Source organism: Pelodiscus sinensis, chromosome 7 (genome assembly GCF_052426305.1).
Source record: "Pelodiscus sinensis isolate ZL-2025 chromosome 7, ASM5242630v1, whole genome shotgun sequence".
Classification (NCBI taxonomy): domain Eukaryota; kingdom Metazoa; phylum Chordata; order Testudines; family Trionychidae; genus Pelodiscus; species Pelodiscus sinensis.
Genome location: NC_143058.1, coordinates 27186579 through 27208900, shown reverse-complemented (window position 1 = coordinate 27208900; position 22322 = coordinate 27186579).

The window sequence follows — 22322 nt, the reverse complement described above, 5'->3', positions numbered from 1 at the left end:
AATTTTAAAGCTAAATTTCCATGTATTAAATCCATCTATAGTGTGATTTCACTGAGTTTACTGGATTTACACTTACATTAATTTGGTTTTTCTCCTCATTCTTAAGAACAAACATGTAACATGGCATTGTATCAAAATTGTGGCTGAAAATTTAAACTGTAGCAAATAATTTTAATCAAAATGTGAAACACATTCAAATCCCAAAATTATCTCTCAGTTAAGATAGAGTACTAGTTAATGTATGCTATAGTCTACCAAATCACCTGAGGTAACAGATTGACCAGCTTTCAAATAATCAATAATGTTCAAGAAAAAAAGTTGCAAGATTATGAGGGACTTTAGTCTGCTTGATATATGCCAGAAGTCTCAGCTAGCCAGTGGGAAAGATGCTTGGAATTTCTAAATATTACAGGTGACAAATTCCTAATTCAAGAAGTGTTGCATCTAGCACAGAGGGATTCTATGTTAGACCTTGTCTTGATGGATACAGAAGAATTAATCATAGAACTAAAAATTAATGGTAATTTAGCTACAAGTGTAATTTATACAGAAAAATTTAATAATAATTGGGGATTGTTTAAGAGTACTTTATTAGAAGCCTCAAAAGCCAGAGTCAAGAAAGAAGAACGCACAGGTTAAAAAATTTGCTCAGAGGGAAAGTGAACTACTATAAAAATAAAAATATCTAACAAATAGAAAAAAGGCGATGTTTTTAGAAATGAATATAAATTAGAAGCTAATGATTATAGAAAATTCACAAGGGAATAAAAAGGACAGAAGGAGAAATCTATGCCAAGCAGAGCTAAGGACAATAATTAAGATTTTTTAAAGTATATTAGGAACAAAAAGATTATTAGCAATGGTGTAGGTCCTTTAGTAGAGAGCAATGGTATATTGTATATGGTATATAACATTATGGTATATATATATATGTGGAATAATGCATAAAAGGTAGAAGTGTCCAAAAAATATTTTCATTCTATATTTGAGGAAAATATCCAGATGAGGTAGAAATATTGTGTAATAGTTAAACACTCTCCATTCCAGTAATAACATACTAAGATGTTAAACAGCAGCTATTAAAGTTAGACATTTTCAAATTATCAGGTCTGAATTATTTGCATCCAAGAGTTTTAAAGAGCTCTTTGAGAAGGTTGTTAGACTATTAATGTTGATTTTCACTAACTCTTGGAAAACTTGGAAGTTCCAGATGACTGGAAGAAAGCTACAGTGCCAATATTTAAAAAGAATAAGTGACCTTTCCAGTCTAGCACCCAAAGGTACAACAACATCCAGGGGCTGAAAGATGAAGCCAGGCAAATTTATATTGAAAATAAGATGCATTTTTTTTAACAATGAAGGTAATTAAAGTAACCATTGTAAAAACTTACCACGGGGTTTAATGGATTATCCATTACTGATCATTTTTAAATAATTAATGTTTTATACAGTATGTCAGACTAGGTAATCGCATTGAACCTCTCTGGCTTTGTAATTTATGAACTGTTGATCTGATACATAGGCATTATTGAGGTGTTTTTTGTTTGGGGTTTTTTTGGGGGGGAGCAGTTGTTTGTTTGTTTTTTGGTGCTTCAGTGATATCCAACATAGTTTGTTAAAGAACAAAGCAGTGTTTCTTTCTAGGATTTATGTTGTCTTATCAGAAAAGATCATGCTGTTAGAGGATTTCTTTGCTTTCAGACATTATATTGTCTGCTGTAGTTAAAGTTCATTTTGGATAATAGGCATGTTTTGAAACAAAAATTTTAATAGTGTGACATTTACTATACTATAGCAAAATTAATTTTTTAAAAATATTGTACTGTATTTTGGCATTTATATCGCACAATCCTTTTTAAAAGGTCTCTGGTATGTCCATGATGCATTCTTTTAATGCTTAATCCTTATGATAGATAAATGGAAATAAATATGGTTATGGATTTGTTCTTCACAAAACTATACATCATGTAGTTTATTTATATTACTTTATAAATAAAAATATATTATTCATTTGAAATAGAAAATTAAAATCACTCGTGATAAGAAATAATATATTTCCATTTTGCTTTTTCCTTTTTCATCTCTGTTAACCTGGTTAAATTGGGAGCAATTGTTTAGGAATAGTCTGTTAATAGTATAGGTAAGCCTTAGAATGCATAGATCTAGACTTAAAATGATAAGTGTGTGCAAGCTTATTATTTATTCTGCAGTTAAATATATAATAAGGAAGTAAAAAAATTAATAGAAAAGTGTAATAATCATATTAATGTATAGTTTGAAATGTAAATAGATCTACATTTTAGATTGCTAGTTTGGGCTGATAATTAAAGATCAGAAATATGAGGAGAGGAATTTGTATTTGAGTGGGGAGGGATTGCCAAAGAGGTGCTATGTTAAGTAATGGATCCTTTAAGAATAATAAATGAAAGCTACTATTCTGCCTTTGGTTCTGGTAACATGGAGAAAATACTTCCATTTTATTCTAGTATATATATTTATGATGTCATGTGAAATGAAATTACCTTTTTTAGGCACTTTTGGGAGCAGGTCAGCATATATTAGGGCTACAGGTTCAGGGCTCTTTGGGCTTCATAAGTTCCAGCATGTTGCCCACTAGCCTGCTTACAGTTGTCAGAAGAGAAGCCGAACACTGATAAAGAACCTTAGTCCTGAGGGCTGATTGGCAAAACACTGAGTATATGATTGGTTCACAATTCCTATTGAAACCGAGCTGAAGACGAAGCAATTGTCTTTGTAACTGGGTTCACCCTGCTTTGGACTGTTTCCTCTGTAATACCCGATCCTACTGCCTGTTGTTGTTTTGCTAACCATACCCAGGGGCCTGACTCCTGGTTTGCCCTCTGACCTATCTTATGTTCTAGTTTTTTGATATTTTCACTCTCTCTGTCTCTGGACACGTGTGACGTAGTGGGGGTGTTGTTACATTCACTCTTTGCTGTATTGTACTATGTGTGTGTGTGTGTGTGTGTGTGTGTGTGTGTGTGTATGTGTACCTCAGTCCGCCTCGGCCCCCCTCCAGCACTCTCTGCATGAGAGGGAAGAGGCTGAGCATGACTCACTCCAGATGTGTATTAGCCCAGACATAGGAGATAACAACTCCTGGCCTGGAAGGGAGACAAAGGATAGGTGGGGCTGACCCCAGGCTGGGGGGGGGGAAGAGCCTGTGAGAAGAGTCAATCTCCTCTGAGCTAGGAGAGAAACGGCTTAGAGCAGGAAAAGAGGGGAGAAGGATCTGGGACCACTTCTCTCCAAGATGAATAATGCTATCTGCTCTTGGTACCTGTGCTAACATTGATCCAATGCTATGCTGTGTCCCTGTGAACCAATACAACTTCTGTTCTACCTGCTGGCTGAGAGTCACATCTGGCTGCAAATGAGGGTGAAGAGTCGGGGATTTCCCCGACACACCGTGACAACCTGACTCTTGGTTTTGCCCTCTGGACTGCCTTGGACTCTGACATTTTTGTAGCTGACCCAGCCTTACTCCTGACTCATGTTCCAACCACTAGGTTAGTCTGCCCATATCACAGTAGTGACAGTGTACTAACCTCAAAAGCTTTGGCATGTATTTCAGGGTTTGAGGTTTAGCCACAGAATGTGATATTTACATTGCAATGCCAGCCTAACACAAACTGTACTTCAGGTTCGAGGGCTTTTCCACACAGCCCTGTAGTTCAGACTACAGAGGTGTGAATAGCAATGAAGACCAAAGCGCTTTGCTGTAATTCTCCTGTGTGGATATTGTGGGCAAGACCTAAAAGGTTCCTAGTTCACATTAATACTTTAAACAGGATGACATTAATACAAATTAAGCACCTTTATATTCTTAATTCCTCTCTGTGAATGCTGTGGGCATTTTACACATTAGTGTAGACACCTGCAGCTGGCCCATGTTGCCTGATCTTAGATTACTAATGAATTTCCAGTTACCACCATTAGAGTTGACAGAGCCTTTGTCCCAGGATCAGGCCCAATATTTAATTATTCTATGATTGGGAACCCTGATGTGCACAGCTACAATACTCACACTGTAGGAACTCTTATATATTTATAAATATAGTTTATTAACACATTTAGCACAATCATAAACCCCCTGACTTCATAAGATAGATAGGGAATGTACATCTATATTTCCATGTAGTCACACCATCCTTTCTAGAATAATGTGAAGTGCTAACCATCATTTTCCTCATCACCTTCTCATTCCCCATCATCACCAGTGGCCACCATCTGTCACTTTCTGATGACTACATCTTCATCTCCTACTGCCCCTGCGCTGGGATACAGTTTTATAATATGTTATGCTGACCTTGTTATGTTTGATATATATGCAGTAGGGGATGTTTCCTTTTCTCCTTATTTGTATTTCCTCACCTTTCTAATGGTGAAGTGTCTTTTTCCTGTTAGAGATGTAAAATCCCATTTAATTGGTTAGCCAGTTAAACGTAATAGTTAACCAATTAAAGGGAGTCAGTTAGGGAGGAGGCAGTGCTTCAGCCCCACCATGGCTGAGCTGGAGCAGTCCCACCCCTCACCATGGAAAGGGGCTGCTCCAGCCGGGCTGGAGTGCCCCTGCCTACAGCATGCGCTAGCTGGGCTCGCTGTAGATAGGAGCTGCTCTGGTCAGGCTGAGTGCCCCTTGCCAGTGGCAGGCCCCATGGGGTTTGAGTTAAGCATGCTGCTTACCAGTTAACTGGTTAACCATTCACATCCCTGTTTCCTAAAGGTGAGTATATCACTGAGCTAAACTTATTATCATATATGTCAGTTCGTTATCATGGGCCTTTTGTGGTTGTCTATCACATTTGTTATTTCTGTTCTACTCGGTTATTTAGTCTGGTCTTAATTGGTTATTTCCATTTTTTTCTAAATAATGATGTACCTGCTAAGTTTGAGGGCATTCTTGAAAGCCCCTGTGCCATTGAAAGTTGCTTTATCTAGGTGAAAGTACCCAGGCAGGTGCATGTTAGCTTTGCCTTAGCTCAACATATAGGATGTGGCCAGTAAGTCCCTTGTGTTACAGCCAAACTGCCAATATTAACCTACTCTTACTTATCATAATAAACATGTAATCAAACCATAAGGAAATAATAAATCCATATATCTATAGGCAAGTAAGCAGATTAGTTCTATAGGCCCCTATAGGCCAGCTGTCATGGGTTTGGGCTCATGGGTCTGTTTAATTGTGGTGTAGACACTATAATTAAACAGCCCATTAACCTAAGCCCTGCGAGACAATGTCAGCTGGCACAGGTCAGTCAAGGGCTTTTAATTGCAGTTCAGTACTTCTGTGCATGCTGCACATCCCCAAAATTAGATCTGCAAGGCAGTGTAGACATAATACTAGTTTCTACGTGGGACCTATGACTGAATAACTCAGTATGCATAGATCCTTGTTGAGGTTCTCTGAAGCAGAAAGTCTATGTAGGTATAATGAATTGGTTTAAGCTTCATTGGAGCTAATGGCTATACCAGCTGCCTTTCATTCAGTATAACTGTAAAAAGCAGTTGACCTCCTTTCAGTAACTGGACAGCTGATACAATAGGAGAATTATCCAAAACACAGGTATATGGCAAGGCTTGAGCAGAATCTGAACCATGTGATTCAAAGGTTTCCCTGAAAAATAATATAGCAAACTCAGGAGCTAGGACATTGATTGGTAGAGCTCTCTGTGAGAGACAGAGAAATAGTGAGAAACATCAGAAAAGATGGGAAAGAAGCAGATGAAAGCCAACTGCACAGCCAGTAATGCAAGATTAATGTGATGAGGAAATGGGACTTTGAGTACACTCTATGTAAATAGGATTGTATCAAAGAAATAGTTGACTTAATCGTCAATTTTTCCTCTTAATGGAAACAACTTGCAAGACTCCTTAACTTGACTAACTGCTCAAGAAGGAAATTGTGCATTGGCTTTCAGAGTGAACAGTAACAAGTAATGGAGATGCTTCCTGAAATAAAAACATCTCCAAAAGGAACAGAAAGATGACTAAAGGAATTAAAACAAGAGTTAAAATATGAGCCAGACACTATTAAAATGCTATCTGGAGGTTTTCCAGAAGAGGTAGCAAGTTGAGTTGTGGAGAGATAAAGTGTGATGAAGTGGATCATGCTCTGAGGCCCTCTACTGGAGGCCTTGTGGCCCTGCCACAACTTGTCCCAAAAGGCAATAGAGAAGTCCTCCAAGCGAGCTAGAGTGGCAGCAAAAGTAGAAGCCAATCAGGGACCAGGAAGGCACTATTAAAGGAGCTGTAGGACCAGACAGCAATCAGTGCTTCTGGAGACCTCAAGCTGTGAAGATCAGGTGACTGGTTGGCTGAGGGAGCAGCAGTAGTGCAGACAGCTCTATGTGGTGACCTTAGTTAGACTGATGGACTGTGATGGGACTTAGAGATAAAACCCTGAAGCAGGAGGACGGAAGCTGTCTCCAGGAGGGAAAGCCCTGGAGGCATCACTCTCTACGGGTATGTCTACACTACCCCGCTAGTTCGAACTAGCGGGGTAATGTAGGCATACCGCACTTGCAAATGAAGCCTGGGATTTGAATTTCCCGGGCTTCATTTGCATAAACTGGGCGCCGCCATTTTTAAATCCCTGCTCGTTCGAACCCCGTGCCGCGCGGCTACACGCGGCACAAACTAGGTAGTTCGGACTAGGCTTCCTAGTCCAAACTACCGTTACTCCTCATTCCACCTAGTCCGAACTACCTAGTTCGTGCTGCGTGTAGCCGCGCGGCACGGGGTTCGAACGAGCAGGGATTTAAAAATGGCGGCGCCCAGTTTATGCAAATGAAGCCCGGGAAATTCAAATCCCGGGCTTCATTTGCAAGTGCGGTATGCCTACATTACCCTCCTAGTTCGAACTAGGAGGGTAGTGTAGACATACCGTATCAGAGTGGGGGAACAGATTGAGGGAACGGACTATACAGGAGGCCAAGATGAGCCCCTGTTAGAAGTATACTCCAGAAGGGGCTTGTGTGATTCGGACATGACAGGTGAGTTCCACCCCATTATATGGAGATAAAATCTTTGTTGGAGTAATAAACTACAAAGGATTTGGGCACACTGGGAAGCACACCTGAAATGGCAAGATGAACCAGTGAAGTGGCAACCGGAGTGCCCATAGACCAGAAAGCTTTTGATGGAATAAGGTAAAGCTTTAGCTACCTCGAAACTTGTCAACAGAGATGAATTACAACAAGGATTTCAGGAACTGATAAATCACTTTGAGAAGGAAATCAGAGGGTCACAAACCATAGTGAAAATCAGCTGCCTGGAACTGGAGCAGACAAAAGACCTGGGAAAGACTGGACATTTGAAAAAGTTTTCTACTCCATTTGTAACTCACAGAGGGGAAAGGCTCATATGGCTCATTCCAGCTTCATTGCTCACGTAAATGCTCAGCAGATCAGCAGAAAAGCTCTAATGCTGCTACAGCATTTAAACCCAGAAAAGAGATTTGCTATACAGGTCTGATACACAGTCTTAATATGTAATGTGGAGTTAGCCATCAATCTGAGCTGCCAAGGCACAGCTAAGAACTAGAAGAAGAGAGAAGAATCTCCAACTGAACTGGCATATCTAAATACCAACTAGGACTTCCAGAATAAATTGACAACAAACAGACCAGTTTATAGATGCTTAGTTGGACTCTGACTGGCAGATCAGTTTCAGCAAAAGGAGATCCAAGATATTCCAGGAGGTTATGAAAATTGCCATGGAACTTGAATCTTTCCTTGCAATACTGTTCCAAAAGAGGAAGTAGCTGATAGTAAGAAAGACAAAAGATGATCATCATAAGCACTTGCAAGTAATACTGTATTTAATATTTAAGATAGGGAAAGGGAATTTTTGAATAATTTGAAAAAGTGATAAATAAAATTTTTAAAACAAGAGAAATTGGTTATAATGCAAAATTAAGAAAAGCAGTTGAATTAAATACAGATGTTTGGAAAAAATTGCCACAAAAAAAAGGCCATTTTTAAATACATTGCTCTGGACAGCTTTGTATCACAACTTTCTAGTGAAAACCCACTCTCCCAGTTCAGGAAACAATGGGATACCAACCTGAAGGGACAAAGTTTGACAGTACAAAGTGTTTATTTAAATCTGGATAGTTAAATAGCAATGGGTGTTTGTATACTGAGCTTGTAATAGGATCAGTGAACTTAGTAGGAATAGTGGACACTGGGTCAAATGTAACAGTTTTTAGACCAGATATGTCTAAAATATGTCTAAAAGCCTAATGAATAGGGGACCAAAACAGAACCATCCAATTGGTCTTAATTAAGGACAGTAACCTGAATGTGTACCATCCAAGAACCTGGGACAAGGGGTTTGAAAATTTGCTAGAATTTGAGCAGGAAAACTAGATAGCCAAGGTAATGAATGAGCTCGTTGTTAATTTGTTAATTATAAGACAAGAGAACTGAAAATCAGGTATTTTTCAGCCTTCTCAGCACCCACATTTAATTTCCATATTAGAGATCTGCAACTCTATGGCAAGCTTGATGTCACCATGTTCCCGGAGAGGCCACTGAAGGGCCCAGAACATGGCTGCAGTTGCAGTTATAGGAGCTTCACATCTTTTTCTCCTTCTCCAACACTATCTATATTGCTGCCCAAATATTTTGAGAACTGCCACATCATTGACGTCTTATCCAGATAGTTTAATACTGAGCTAGTTGTAATATGGAACTGGAGGCTGTTTGATGGTAATGGCCAGGGACTTAGTTTTATCTGGATTAATAATGAGATTAATGCACATGTGTCTGAATTACTGGTAAGGCGTAAGACACATATGTGATTTCCAAGTTGATAGTGTCCCCTTTAAACTTGATTCCCTTCCCCTCCCCCCGATGAGTCTGTCCTGGGTTTTGGTATTTGAAGTTAAATTCTTGTCTCAGCTGTTGGAAAAATTAAGACCTCAGTTTGTGAACTATTTGAAACAAACCATCATGCCTCATTTTGAAACCACCAGTTAGGAAAATCTTCAGTACTAGAAGGAAAAAGATGTTCTCTGGAATATCTGTCACCCTGTGGGAAGGATCTGTCAATGACGAATATCATTTTTTCAGAGAAATTACCAAATCCTTCTACTTCACAACATTGTTGGTGTTACAGTGATTCCTAGAGGCCTTAATGAGATCAGAGCCCTTTTGCACAGAAAGACAATACCTGATTTAGCCAGAAAAACAATCATCCTCTCTTTTTCATGGTTGCTCAGTGAACTAATGGAAGAGCTAACACAATAAATTGGGAGTCCTAAAACCCTTAGATTACAGTGCCCCTTTTTTTCTGGATACAAGAGCTCTGACTGTTTCACTGTGAACAAGTATTTCTTGTGTCTCAACCTTCTTTCCCTCTGCCCCTCAAAAGATGGGTTTTTATTTTCATTAGGATGTTTATTGAACTCCCCAATACAAATGTAAAAAACTTTCACTCAATTATGTCCTACAGCCTGTAACAATTTACCTTGAGAAAACACTGAGACTGAAACATTTGAAACAGCTATTTGTCTTACTTGGAAGTCAGAATCTGGGTGCCAGAGTGTCTAGCATTTCAATATCAAGGTAGATTAAAGAGTATTATGGAAGCTTAAGTACCTCTCAGGCAAGAGATTCTCATGGTTTTAAGGGCTCAATACTCCAGTTGTTCAACTGCAATTTGGGTTGAAAGATCAGGATTTCTCTTCTGGACACTTTTATAGTGACCCCCTGGGTTGTGCTTCAGCCATTTGATAAACTCTTTTGGCTAGACATGCAAGCCTTGCTGAATGCTTCATTTGCCAGAAATATCAGATGACGATACTCACCCAATTTCATGGGTACTGCTTAAAAAGTTCCCAGACATCTGATGTAGACCAGTGAAAGAAGAGACATTGTGATGAAGTGGAAAGTTTTGTAATATTTTTATGAAGCCTTTGTGTGTGTCAGTTTTCCACATACATTGCATTGTTACCCATTGTGCAAAAAAGGAATTACATTTGCTCCCTGGGCAGATTAAAATACATGTGGTGGATGTCACCTCTCAGTCTGGGTGGAATGAAGAGTTGTTGAAGAACTGGTAGAAGCCAACCCAGACTGACATGGGGGTCAGAGACATAATACAAGTTCCAACAACTCATGCAGTTTCCCTACATCTCAGCAGGAAGGCTGAGCGAAGACTCCAACTCAAGAACAAAAGACAAAGGCTATGTCTAGACTGCAAGCCTCTTTCGAAAGAGGCTCTTTCGAAAGCATCTTTCGAAAGAGCCTCTTTTGAAAGAGAGCGTCTAGACTGCACGGAGAAATTTCGAAAAAGCGGCTTGCTTTTTCGAAAGAAAGCATCCAGTGAGTCTGGATGCTCTCTTTCGAAGAAGCCCTATTTACATTGAAGAACGCCTTCTTTCGAAAGAGGAACTTTCGAAAGAAGGCGTTCTTCCTCGTAAATTGAGGTTTACCGCCATCGAAAGAAAAGCCGCGTTCTTTCGAATTAATTTCGAAAGAACGCGGCTTGAGTCTGGACGCAGGGGAAGTTTTTTCGAAAAAAGGCTACTTTTTTCGAAAAAACCCCTGAGTCTGGACACAGCCTGAGAGTTGTAAGGTGGGAGATTAAATATTGGCTGCTGGAGAAAGCTTGGAGATTTTCCCATAAGAACATAAGAATGGCCATACTGGGTCAGATCAAAGGTCCAACTAGCCCAGTATCCTGTCTTCCAACAGTGGCCAATGCCAGGTGACCCAGAGGGAGCGAGCAGAACAGGTAATCATCAAGTGATGCCCCTTCTGTCATCCATTTCCAGCCTGTGACAAACAGAGACTAGGGACACCATTCCTACCATCCTGGCTAATAGCCATTGATGAACCTAACCTCCATTAACTTATCCAGTTCTTTTTTGAACCCTGTTACAGTCCTGGTCTTCACAACATCGTCTGGCAAGGAGTTCCACAGGTTGACTATGTGCTACATATAGAAAAATCTTCCTTTTGTTTGTTTTAAACCTACTACCTATTAATTTCATTTGGTGACCCCTAATTCTTATGAACAAGTAAATAACTTTCCCTTATTCACTTTTTTCATGCCGGTCATGATTTTATAGACCTTTATCATATCCCCCCTTAGTCTTCTTTTCCTCTAAGCCAAAAGGTCCAAACCCCCTAATAATTTTTATTTCCCTTTTCTGAACCTTTACCAATGCCAATATATATATATTTTTTAGATGAGGCGACCATATTTGTATGCCTATTCAAGATATTAGTGTACCATGGTTTTATAGAGAGGCAATAAGATATTCTTTCTTATTCTCTATTCCTTTTTTAAATATTCTGAACATTTTGTTAGCTTTTTTGACTGCTGCTGCACATTGAGTGGATATTTTCAGAGAATTATCCACAATGACTCCAAGATCTCTCTCTTGAATAGTTATAGCTAAATTAGTCCCCATCATTTTGTATGTAGAGTTGGGATTAATTTTTCCAATGTGCATTACTTTACATTTATCAACATTAAAATTCATCTGCCATTTTGTTTCCCAATCACTTAGTTTGGCGAGATCTTTTTGAAGCTCTTTGCAGTCTGCTTTAGTCTTAACTACCTTGAGCAGTTTACTATCATCTGCAAATTTTGCCATCTCACTGTTTACTTCTTTCTCCAGATCATTTATAAATAGGTTGAATAAGATCAGTCCCAGTATGGACCCTTGGGGGACACAAGTAGTTACCTCTCTCCATTCTGAAAACTTACTATTTATTCCTACCCTTTGTTTCTTGTCTTTTAACCAGTTACCAATCCACAAAAGGACCTTCCCTCTTATTCCATGACAACTTACTTACTTAAGAGCATTTGGTGAGGGACCTTGTCAAAGGCTTTTTGGAAATCGACGTATACTTTATCCATTGGATCTTCCTTGTCCACATATTTGTTAACCCCCTCAAAGAACTAGGGGTATGTCTACACTACCACCCTAGCTCGAACTAGGGTGGTTAATGTAGGCAACCGAAGTTGCAAATGAAGCCCGGGATTTAAATATCCCGAGCTTCATTTGCATCTTACCGGGCGCCGCCATTTTTAAAGCCCCAGTAGTTTGGACTCCGTGCCCGCGGCTACACGCAGCATGGAGTAGGTAGTTCGGATTAGGCTCTCTAATCTGAACTACCAGTACACCTTGTGCCCGGTAAGATGCAAATGAAGCCCGGGATATTTAAATCCCGGGCTTCATTTGCAACTTTGGTTGCCTACATTAACCACCCTAGTTCGAACTAGGGTGGTAGTGTAGACATACCCTAGTAGATTAGTAAGGTATGATTTCCCTTTACAGAAACCATGTTGACTTTTTCCCAACAAATTATGTTCATCTATGTGTCTGACAATTTTTTACTATAATTTTCAACTAATTTGCCAGGTACTGACATTAGACTTACTAGTCCGTAATTGCCAGGATCACCTCTAGAGCCCTTTTTAAATATTGGTGTCACATTAGCTATCTTCCAGTCATTAGGTACAGAAGCTAATTTAAAGGATAGGTTACAAACCAGAGTTAATAGTTCTGCAAGTACACATTTGAGTTCTTTTAGAATGTTTGGGTGAATGCTATCTGGTCCTGGTGACTTGTTACTGTTAAATTTATCAATTAATTCCAAAACCTCCTCTAATGACACCTCAGTCTAGGATAATTTCCTCAGATTTGTCACCTATAAAGAATGACTGAGATAAGAGAATATCCCTAACATCCTCAGTCCTAAAGACCAAAGCAAACTATTCATTTAATGACCTTATCATCTTTGAGTGCTCCTTTCGCATCTCGATTGTCCAGTGCTCCACTGGTTGTTTAGCTGGCTTCCTGATTTTGATATACTTAAAATTTTTTTTTGCTCTTTTTGAGTTTTTAGCTAGCTGTTCTTCAAAGTCCTTTTTGGCTTTTTTATAGTATATTTTATAGTATATTAAGTATATTTTTACACTTAATTTGACAGATTTTAATGTTCCTTTCCATTTCCATCAGTAGGATTTAACTTCCACTTTTTAAAAAATGCCTTTTTATCTCTCACTGCTTCTTTTACTTGTTTGTTAAGCAAGGGTGGCACTTCTTTGGTTCTCTTACTGTGTTTTTTAAATTTGGGATATACATTTAAGTTGGGCCTCTACTATGGTGTCTTTTAAAAGTTTCCATGCAGCTTGCAGGAGTTTTACTTTTGTCACTGTACCTTTTAGTTCCTGTTTAACTAATCTCCTCATTTTTGTGTAGTTCCCTTTTCTGATATTAAATGCCATAGTGTTGGGCGGCTGAGGTGTTTTTCTCACCACTGGGATGTTAAATGTTATGACATTATGGTTACTATTTCCAAGTAGTCCAAGTGATCCACTGTTTCCAAATGGACCTTTTGGACCAGATTCTTTGCTCCACTTAGGACTGCCTCTTTCCTTGTGGGTTCCAGAACCAGCTGCTCCAAGAAGCAGTCATTTAAGGAATCAAGAAGTTTTATCTCTGCATCCCATCCTGATGTGACTTGTACCCAGTCAATATGGGGATAGTTGAAATCCCCCACTATTATTGAGATTTTTATTTTTATAACCTCTCTAATCTTCCTTAGCATTTCATAGTCACTATCACAATCCTGGTCAGGTGGCCAATAATATATCCCTACTGCTATATTCTTATTATTAGAGCATAGAATTATATTCAGAGATTCGATGGAACATTTTGGTTCATTTAAGATTTTTACTTAATTTGACTCTACATTTTCTTTCATGTATAGTACCACTTCTCCACCAGCATGACCTGTTCTGTCCTTCTGATATATTTTGTACCTTGGTATGGCTGTGTCCCATTGATTGTCCTCATTCCACCAAGTGTCTGTGATGCCTATTATATCAATATCCTACACTCTAATTCACCCATCTTATTATTTAGATTTCTAGGCTATGTCTATGCTGTAGGCTTTTTGTGCAAGAACGGATGTTCTTGCGGAAAAAACTTGTGGATCGTCTACACTGCACACACGTTCTTGAGCAAGTAAATTTACAGTAAAGCATCAGAAGAGATGGCTTCTTGCGCAAGAGTTATTCCTCTCCCCATAAGGAATAAGAGCTCTTGCGCAAGAAGACAGTGTGGATGGGCAACAGAGTTTCTTGCGCAAGAAATCCCTATGGCTAAAATGGTGATCAGAGCTTTCTTGCACAAGAGAGCATCCACACTGCCATGGACGCTCTTGCACAAAAGCACATCTCTTGAGCAAAAGCACATGGCAGCGCAAAACAGTTCTTGCACAAGAAGCCTCCAGTGTAGACGTAGCCCTAGTGTTTGTGTATAAGCACTTTAAAAATGTATCACTGTTTATCTGTCTGCCATTTCCTGATATGCTAGACTCTTTTTCATTTGAATGTTTCTCATCTGATCTTACCCATATTTTACCAATCCTGGGCACCACATTTGGAGAAACTGAAGAAAGTGCAGAAAAGAGCAACAAAAATGATTAAACGACTAGAAAACATGACCCTATTAAAAAAGACTGAAAGAATTGCGCTTGTTTAGTTTAGAAAAGATAAGACTAAGAGGGGACATATAATAGTTTTCAAGTATCTAAAAGGACGTTACAAGGAGGAGGGAGACAAATTGTTCTCCTTGGCCTCTGATGATAGGACAAGAAGCAGTGGGTTTAAATTGTAACAAGGGAGGTTTAGTTTAGACATTAGGAAAAACTTCCCAACTGTCAGGGTGGTTAAACACTGGAACAAATTGCCTATGGAGGCAGTGGAATCTCCATCAGTGGTGATATTTAAGAGCAGGTTGGATAGCTATCTATCAGGGATGATCCTTGCAGTGTTTGGTCCTGCCGTGAGGGTAGGGTCTGGACTCGATGACCTCTCAAGTTCCCTTCCAAATCTATGATTCTATGATCATCTTTCATCCTTCCTCCTTATTAGAACATACAGAATCTATTAATAGTCCCTCCCCTAAGAAATATCTCCATCTGATCCATGTACTCCTCTGCACCCATTGGCTTTCCCCTAGCCCTTAGTTGAAAATCTGTTCTCACATGGTAACCAACTAAGGAGATCAGACCAGGGGCTTGTGTTCATGTACAATGCTACAGCAGCACAGCTGCACCAGTCCAGCTGCAGTGCTGCACTTCCTTAATGAAGATTCTGCTTTGCGAACAGGAGAAATTCTCCCCTCAGCATAGTTAATACACCTTCATGAGAGGTGGGAGCTATATGGGTGGGAGACTGTCTTCCATCAGCTTACTGCTATCTGTATAGGGTTTAGGTTGGTATTATTACCTCACTCAAGGGTCTGGATTTTTCTAATTTATTGAGCTTAAAAGCAAAAAGGAAGCTTATAGGAAGTGGAAACTTGGACAGATGACTACAGAGGAGTATACAAATATTGCTTGAGCATGGAGGGATGTAAGTAGGGGTTGAAACATGAAGGATAACAAGAATGGTTTCTATAGATATGTTAGCAATAAAAAGGTCAGGGAATGTGTGGGACTCACCGAATGGGGAAGGCAACCTAGTAACAGATGGTGTAGAAAAAGCTGAAGTACTTAATGCTCTTTTTTGCTTCAGTCTTCACAGACAATGTCAGCTCCTAGACTGCTGCACTGGGAAGCACGGTATGAGGAAGGCGTAAGTAGCCCTCAGTGGTGAAAGAACAGGTTAAGGACACGTTAAGAAAAGTTGGACATGCACAAGTCCATGAGGCTGGATCTAATGTATCCAACCGTGCCAAGAGAATTGGCTAATGTGGCTGCAAAGCTATTGGCCATTACCTTTGAAAATTCATGGCGACTGGGGAGAGGTCCCCAAATGTTTGGAAAAAGGCAAATTTCATGCCCCTCTTTTAAAAAGAGAAGAAAGAGAATCCGGGGACCTTACAGATCAGTGAGCCTCACCTCAGTCCCTGGAAAAATCATGGATTTTTGAAAAAAAAAATCAATGAATCTATTTTGAAACAGTTGCAGATGAGGAGTGTGATCAGGAACAGTCAATATGGGTTCATCAAGGGCAAGTCATTCTTGATCAACTTAATTGCCTTCTATGATGAGATAACTGTTTCCATGGATATGGAGAAGGTGGTGGATGTGATATACCTTGAGTTTAGCAAAGATTTTGAAATGGTCTCCAACTGTATTCTTGCCAGCAAGTTAAAGAAGTTTGGCTTGGATCAATGGACTATAAGGAGGATAGAAAGTCGGCTAGATCTTAGGCTCAATAAATAGTAATCAACATCTTGATGTATAGTCCGCAGCCGGTACCAAGTGAAGTGCAACAGGGGTCAGTCCTGAGGCTGGTTTTGTTCAACAGCTTCATTAATACTCTTGATAATAGAATGGATTGCACCTGCAGCAAGTTTGTATATGACACTAAGTTGAGGGGAATGGTAGATATACTGGAGGGTAGGGATATGATTGGGCCAAAAGAAATCTGATGAGGTTCGACAAGGACAAGTGCAGAGTCCTGTACTTTGGAAGGAAGAATCCCATTTACTTCTACAGACTGACTGGCTAAGTGCCCCTTCTGCAGAAAAGAACCTGGGGATTACAGTAGTAGATGAGAATCTAGATATGAGTCAACAGTATGCCCTTGTTTCCAAAAAGGTTAATGGCATATTGGGCTGCATTAGTAAAAGAATTGCCAGCAGATCAATGGAAGTGATTATTCCCTTCTCTTTGGAATTCGTGAGGCCAGATCTAGAGTATTGTGTCCAATTTTCGACCACCATTACAGAAAGGATATGAACAAATTGGAGAGAGTCTAGCAGAGGGCAATGAAAATTATTAGTGGTTTAGGGCTCATGACTTATAAGGAGAGAATGTGGGAACTGGGCTTATTTAGTCTGCAGAAGAGAAGAATGAGATGGGATTTGAGAGCAGCTTTCAACTAATTGCAGTGGGGGTTCAAAGAGGATGGAGTCAGGTTATTCTTATTGCTGGCAGATGACAGAACTTCTTTAGCTAGCTGGCAAGGTGCTCACCAAGTGCACTTCACTTCCACATGGCTCTTGCTGCCACGGAAGGTGCAGGGGTGTGCGGGTAGGGGCTGACGCTACCACCACCATGTACCAGGCCCCGGCAGTAATCCCTGAGGCTGCATCCCTCAGAGGATGGGGTGCCATGGGGGAAGAGAGGCGGAATAATAGTGGGAAGAGCTTGGGGAACAGCAATGGACAGGCCTTCCTCAGCCTGCCAGGACTCCTGGGCTACATTGCACAATGTGTCTGGCCAGGAATGGCTTGTGGGAAGGGAATTTGAGACCTTTTCTGTAGTGCCTTTTACTTTGGATAGGAAATCATCCAGTGTTGGCAGGATATATTCTTCTGCCACAACTATTTTCTTTAGACTTTTAAGAGTCATGCAAACTGCATTTTTGCATTTCTCTTTATAACTAGTACCATTAGAGCACAGTATGCTTTTGGCTCAGAGATTTTCTTGTTTATGTCAATCTGTCCCATTCTTTTAAAGTCAGTTTCCGCTTCATAAAATAATTGTATACAAATCCTGCAGGATGTATGTACACCATATGGTTCAGCATTGCCTCATACGTTTTTTTCCATTAGATCTCCTTTCAGAAGTCCAACATCAGCGTATATTTGATCAAGTTTTTCCAGATTTGTCACTAGTTACGTCTTGGCTGCCACACTGCAGTGAAAAGGTTGTTTGTGATCCTTTGATCGCATGCACTTTGAATGCTAAACTATTGTCTTTATAAGTTGTTTCTGTGATGAACTTTCCTATACAGTTCAGAGAACCCTGAGGACTAGTCAGAGGTGATTTCAACTCTGAGGAGATGGAGCTTAATGTAAACCCCTTCTGAGTTTACTGTGTTACATCACCTCTGGAATCTGTTTTAAACACTTGTCCTGAATATTCAGTTTCACTCTTCAGATATGTTCTGATCTTAGAAACACAAGCTCTTGCTTATCTGTAATATTAGTCAACTATCTGACTGAACTGGTATGGCAAACAGCTGTGAAATGTCCATGTTTTCTGCATTTATTACACCTTATGACTTTATCAATACATGCAACTTTTGGGTTATGACTTTTTCCATATTTTGTACATATAGGCTGAAAGGGCTTTGGTTTTGCCTGGGATTTGTTCCTCTTAGCTTCAGCAGGCTTATGATTACTTTTAGCATACATGCTGTTTTGCAAATTCCAAGCTAGTTTCAGATTTTTCAAGTTGCTCCTGCCTTTGGTTCTGTTGTTTGTTTATTTCACACAGCTTTGAAATCCATATTGCTGTGTGGTGGTTAAAAATCTGTTTTTTATTACTGCTGCCATAAGAGATATTTCATCTGTTAACCAAATAACAAAATTGACTGTGGTATGTTCATGTTTTGCCATTTCAAAACCACAGTATTCGGCCTATGTATGCAGAGCTGTTATAAAACATTCAACCTTTCCCCTTGTTCTTGAATTCTGAAGTGAAAACATGCTTTTCATGAAACACATTTATCTGGGGTATAAAGTATGCATCAAAGTAGTCAAGCCTTTTCACAGTCATTTCTATGACTATTTTCAGTAAATTCAAAGAATTTAAAGATATGCTCAGCTTGCTTTCCCACAGCATAAATTAAAGAAGATACCTGAATATCTCCAATTTGTTCATGGAGCTTTGTAGCAATTCAATATCATGCAAAAATATTGCTTCCAGTCAGTCCTTTGGTAACATTTATCAAGGCTGAAGTTCTCTAGTGCAGTGTTTCTCAACCTTTTCTTGCTCATGGCCCTCTTCTGAGCCTCGTTTACCTTTGTGCCCCTCCTCATAGCCATTGTTAGTTGGAAAAAAAGGTACATAATTTACCTAATGTTCCGTTTTTTCCACGTGTCCCCTAGAGGTAGGGCGTGGCCCCTGGGGAGCCATATGGCCCACCGTTGAGAACCACTGCTCTAGAGCACTGAAGAGTGGCATGCTGATGAGATCTTGAAATGTTTGCTGCTAACTTCTGTTTGCAACATTTCTAGTGGTTCATTTTGATTCTGTTTTCTACTGACACTAATTTACTTCTGACTCTATATCAGGTTCCTGTACTAGTTATGAACTGGCTATGGAGCTTTCTTCTGAGCAAGATATATACATGGTGTGTTTAGTTTAAGATTCATTAATGCTAGGTGTTATGGTAGAGGGTATTACATATAGCAGCAGCGAGTGAGTGGTTGAACAGTGTTACACAATTTAACGTTTTATTAAGCAGAAAAGACAGCTTGGCAATCTTTTGTGAGGGAACAGATTAATGTTTTCACTTTTTTTCTCCTCATCCCCTTTCTCTGTAATTTCTATGCTTGTTCCCAATGTAAAACCCTTTCACTTTTCTTAAACTTAAATATATTAAGAGTAGGTCCCCAGTTTACAATAGAAAGATTGGAAAAAGCTATGTGTGTGTGTGTGTGTGTGTGTGTGTGTGCGCGTGCGGGCGGGGGAGGAATAAGTGAGTGATGAGGGACAGTGTAGATTATGTTTAAGTGAATGAGTATAACCGCACAGAAGGGCCTTTGACTTAATTTACTCACTGAAGGGTCAGAAGCATGTGTAGAAAGGCTATATCTTCCTGTTAGTCGCTTCTCATGCTATATCCTTCTATGCTGGGCCTTGACATGTAATTTAATTTCGAAATAGGAGGATAATGTAGGCATACCGCAATTGCAAATGAAGCCCGGGATTTGAATTTCCCGGGCTTCATTTGCATAAGCCGGGCGCCGCCATTTTTAAATCCCAGCTGGTTCGAACCCCGTGCTGTGCGGCTACACGCGGCATGGGGTTCGAACCAGCCGGGATTTAAAAATGGCGGCGCCCGGCTTATGCAAATGAAGCCCGGGAAATTCAAATCCCGGGCTTCATTTGCAATTGCGGTATGCCTACATTACCCTGCTAGTTCGAACTAGCGGGGTAGTGTAGACATACCCTACCCTTCCTTAGAATTGTGAACTCTATGATTTCATGATCACTTTCACCCAAGCTGCCTTCCACTTTCAAATTCTCAGTCAGTTCCTCCCTATTTGTTAGGATCAAATCTGGAGCTGCTTCCCCACGGTAGCTTTTTCAACCTTCTGAAATTAAAAGTTGTCTCCAATGCAGTCCAAGAACTTATTGGACAGTCTGTGCCCTGCTGTGTTATTTTCCCAACATATATCTGTATAGTTGAAGTCCCCCATCACCACCAAATCTTGGGCTTTGGATGATTTTGTTAGTTGTTTAAAAAAAGCCTCGTCCACTTCTTCCACGTGGGTAGGTGGCCTGTAGTAGACTCCTAGCATGACATCACCAAGTGTTTACAGATGACTGGGGCAGGGGTTCAGAGATGACTCCAGCTGAACACTGCTTACCTCAGGTGGCTCCTGGGTGGTGGTGCAATGGGACTAAGGCAGGTTCACCCCTGCTCTGTCCCTGCACCACTCTCAAAAGTAGCCAGCAAACTCCCTCCATCCCAAGCCATGTTGTGCTCTCCCCTGCCCCCGTTCTGTGAAGATAGACTACAGGGCAGAAGAGGGGGCACCAGCACGAGGCTCTTGGCTGGGGGCAAGGGGGTGAGGAGCTCCAAGGCAAAGGGCAGGAGGTGCACAGCAGTGGGGAGAGGGGCAGTTGAAGTGGTAGCACTTGATAGCCTTTTGGCCAAACCGGTCAGGATCACCTGTCAGAGGCTCCAAGATCTACCAATAGATACCGATCTACTGCTTGGTGACCACTGCTTTACTTTAATCCAAATAGTATCATGTTGAATTATTTTTAAATATTTGGGGTAGACTTTTAAATTAAAAATACTCAAATGTAATTGATGATAAGTTCATATTATCACAAAAGATTCATATAAATGCCCAGCAAACTGTGTCATAGATGTTTCCAGAATGCAGTGAGCAAAGATTTTCTCAATATATGCAGCACCACACTCTCTATGGTGGGTTAGTTTCTAATTAGTATTCAGGTAGTGCTGAGAAGAAATACATGAAAATAAATGCTAATGCCCTGTCATTAATATTTTATGAATATTTTTGTGATATAACATGTCATCTATCACAAAAATGACTGTCCTTATATAATACTAGAAGATTTACCCAGCATTGCTTGAATCTATCAGGACAGGGGGGGTATGTATGTGTGTGCATGAGTCAGGACAGGGACTAGGGGGTGTGAGTAGCTCTGGGCAGGGGTCTAGTAGTGTGGGGCAGGCAGGAGTTAGGGCTGGAGTTTGGGGGTGACAAGGTGCTCAGAGCAGGAGGAGTTTAGAAGTCAGAGCAGGAGATAGGGGCTCAGGACGGGGTGTGTGTGCAGGAGTTGGCAGGGGAGATGGTGGTGGGGGTAGATCAGGGAGGGGTGGGAGGTTCAGGGCATGGAGTGAGGGCAGGTCACTGGTTTGTCCTCAGTGCAGGCCCAGGGTGGTGGGAGATGTGCAACTCAGCCTCTGCTCCCTGGGGCAGTGGGAGCCACGCTGCCTGGTCAGAACTGCTCCCTGGGGCTGGGGCACTTGTTGTCTCTCCGTGGTCATTTGGGAGTATAACTGTGCCTGCTATCACAACCCTCCTTTTCCATTTGATGAGAAACAATCACATTCCATGCACATCTCCGTGTCCTGGCAGAATCAAACACATACTTCGCTTTAAGTTAGGATAAGAGGAAACTGCATACCAAATTTGGTGATCTTAGCTCTTACTGTTCAAGAGGAGTTCTTGAAGATACGGACTCACTGGTGGTCAGACATGCACAAACTCTTACAAATATATAGTACATATTGCTGTATCTATGCTATATGTTTATATATTTTTTATCATATGTATATTTTTTTGTCTGTAATTCACTAACTTCAATCTTTCAATGGTAAGATGTCAGTCACTGTTGTTCTACTTTGCTTTACCAGAATAATCTGTCATTGCTGCCTCAATGCTGATATCCTGTCTTGGTGGATGTATAGAAATTAATGTCTCAAAATGTGCTGAAACCTGATACTAGAAAGACAGAAATTTTAAGCAAGACACTTGGCAATAGAGATATTGCAATACTGTCCACAATTTAATCAGTGCTCTGTTTTATATGGTTTAGTTTTATTAATCTATCTGTGTATTTTAGAAATGTGTGTCTATGTATTTGGCTGACCATGAGTCCATTTGATCAAGAACTCTTCCTAAATGGTAAGGGGTAGGACCATTAAATCTGGTATGCAGCTTTTCCTTATCCTAACTTAAAGCAAGGTCAGGGTTTGGTTGTGCCAGGAAAACTGGAATCCAATTGTTTTCCATAACATGAAAAGGTAGGGGCTGATAAGAGGAATAGTCATGCTGCAGAGTGACCACTGAAGGCAGCGAGCATGGGAGTCAGCTACACTGC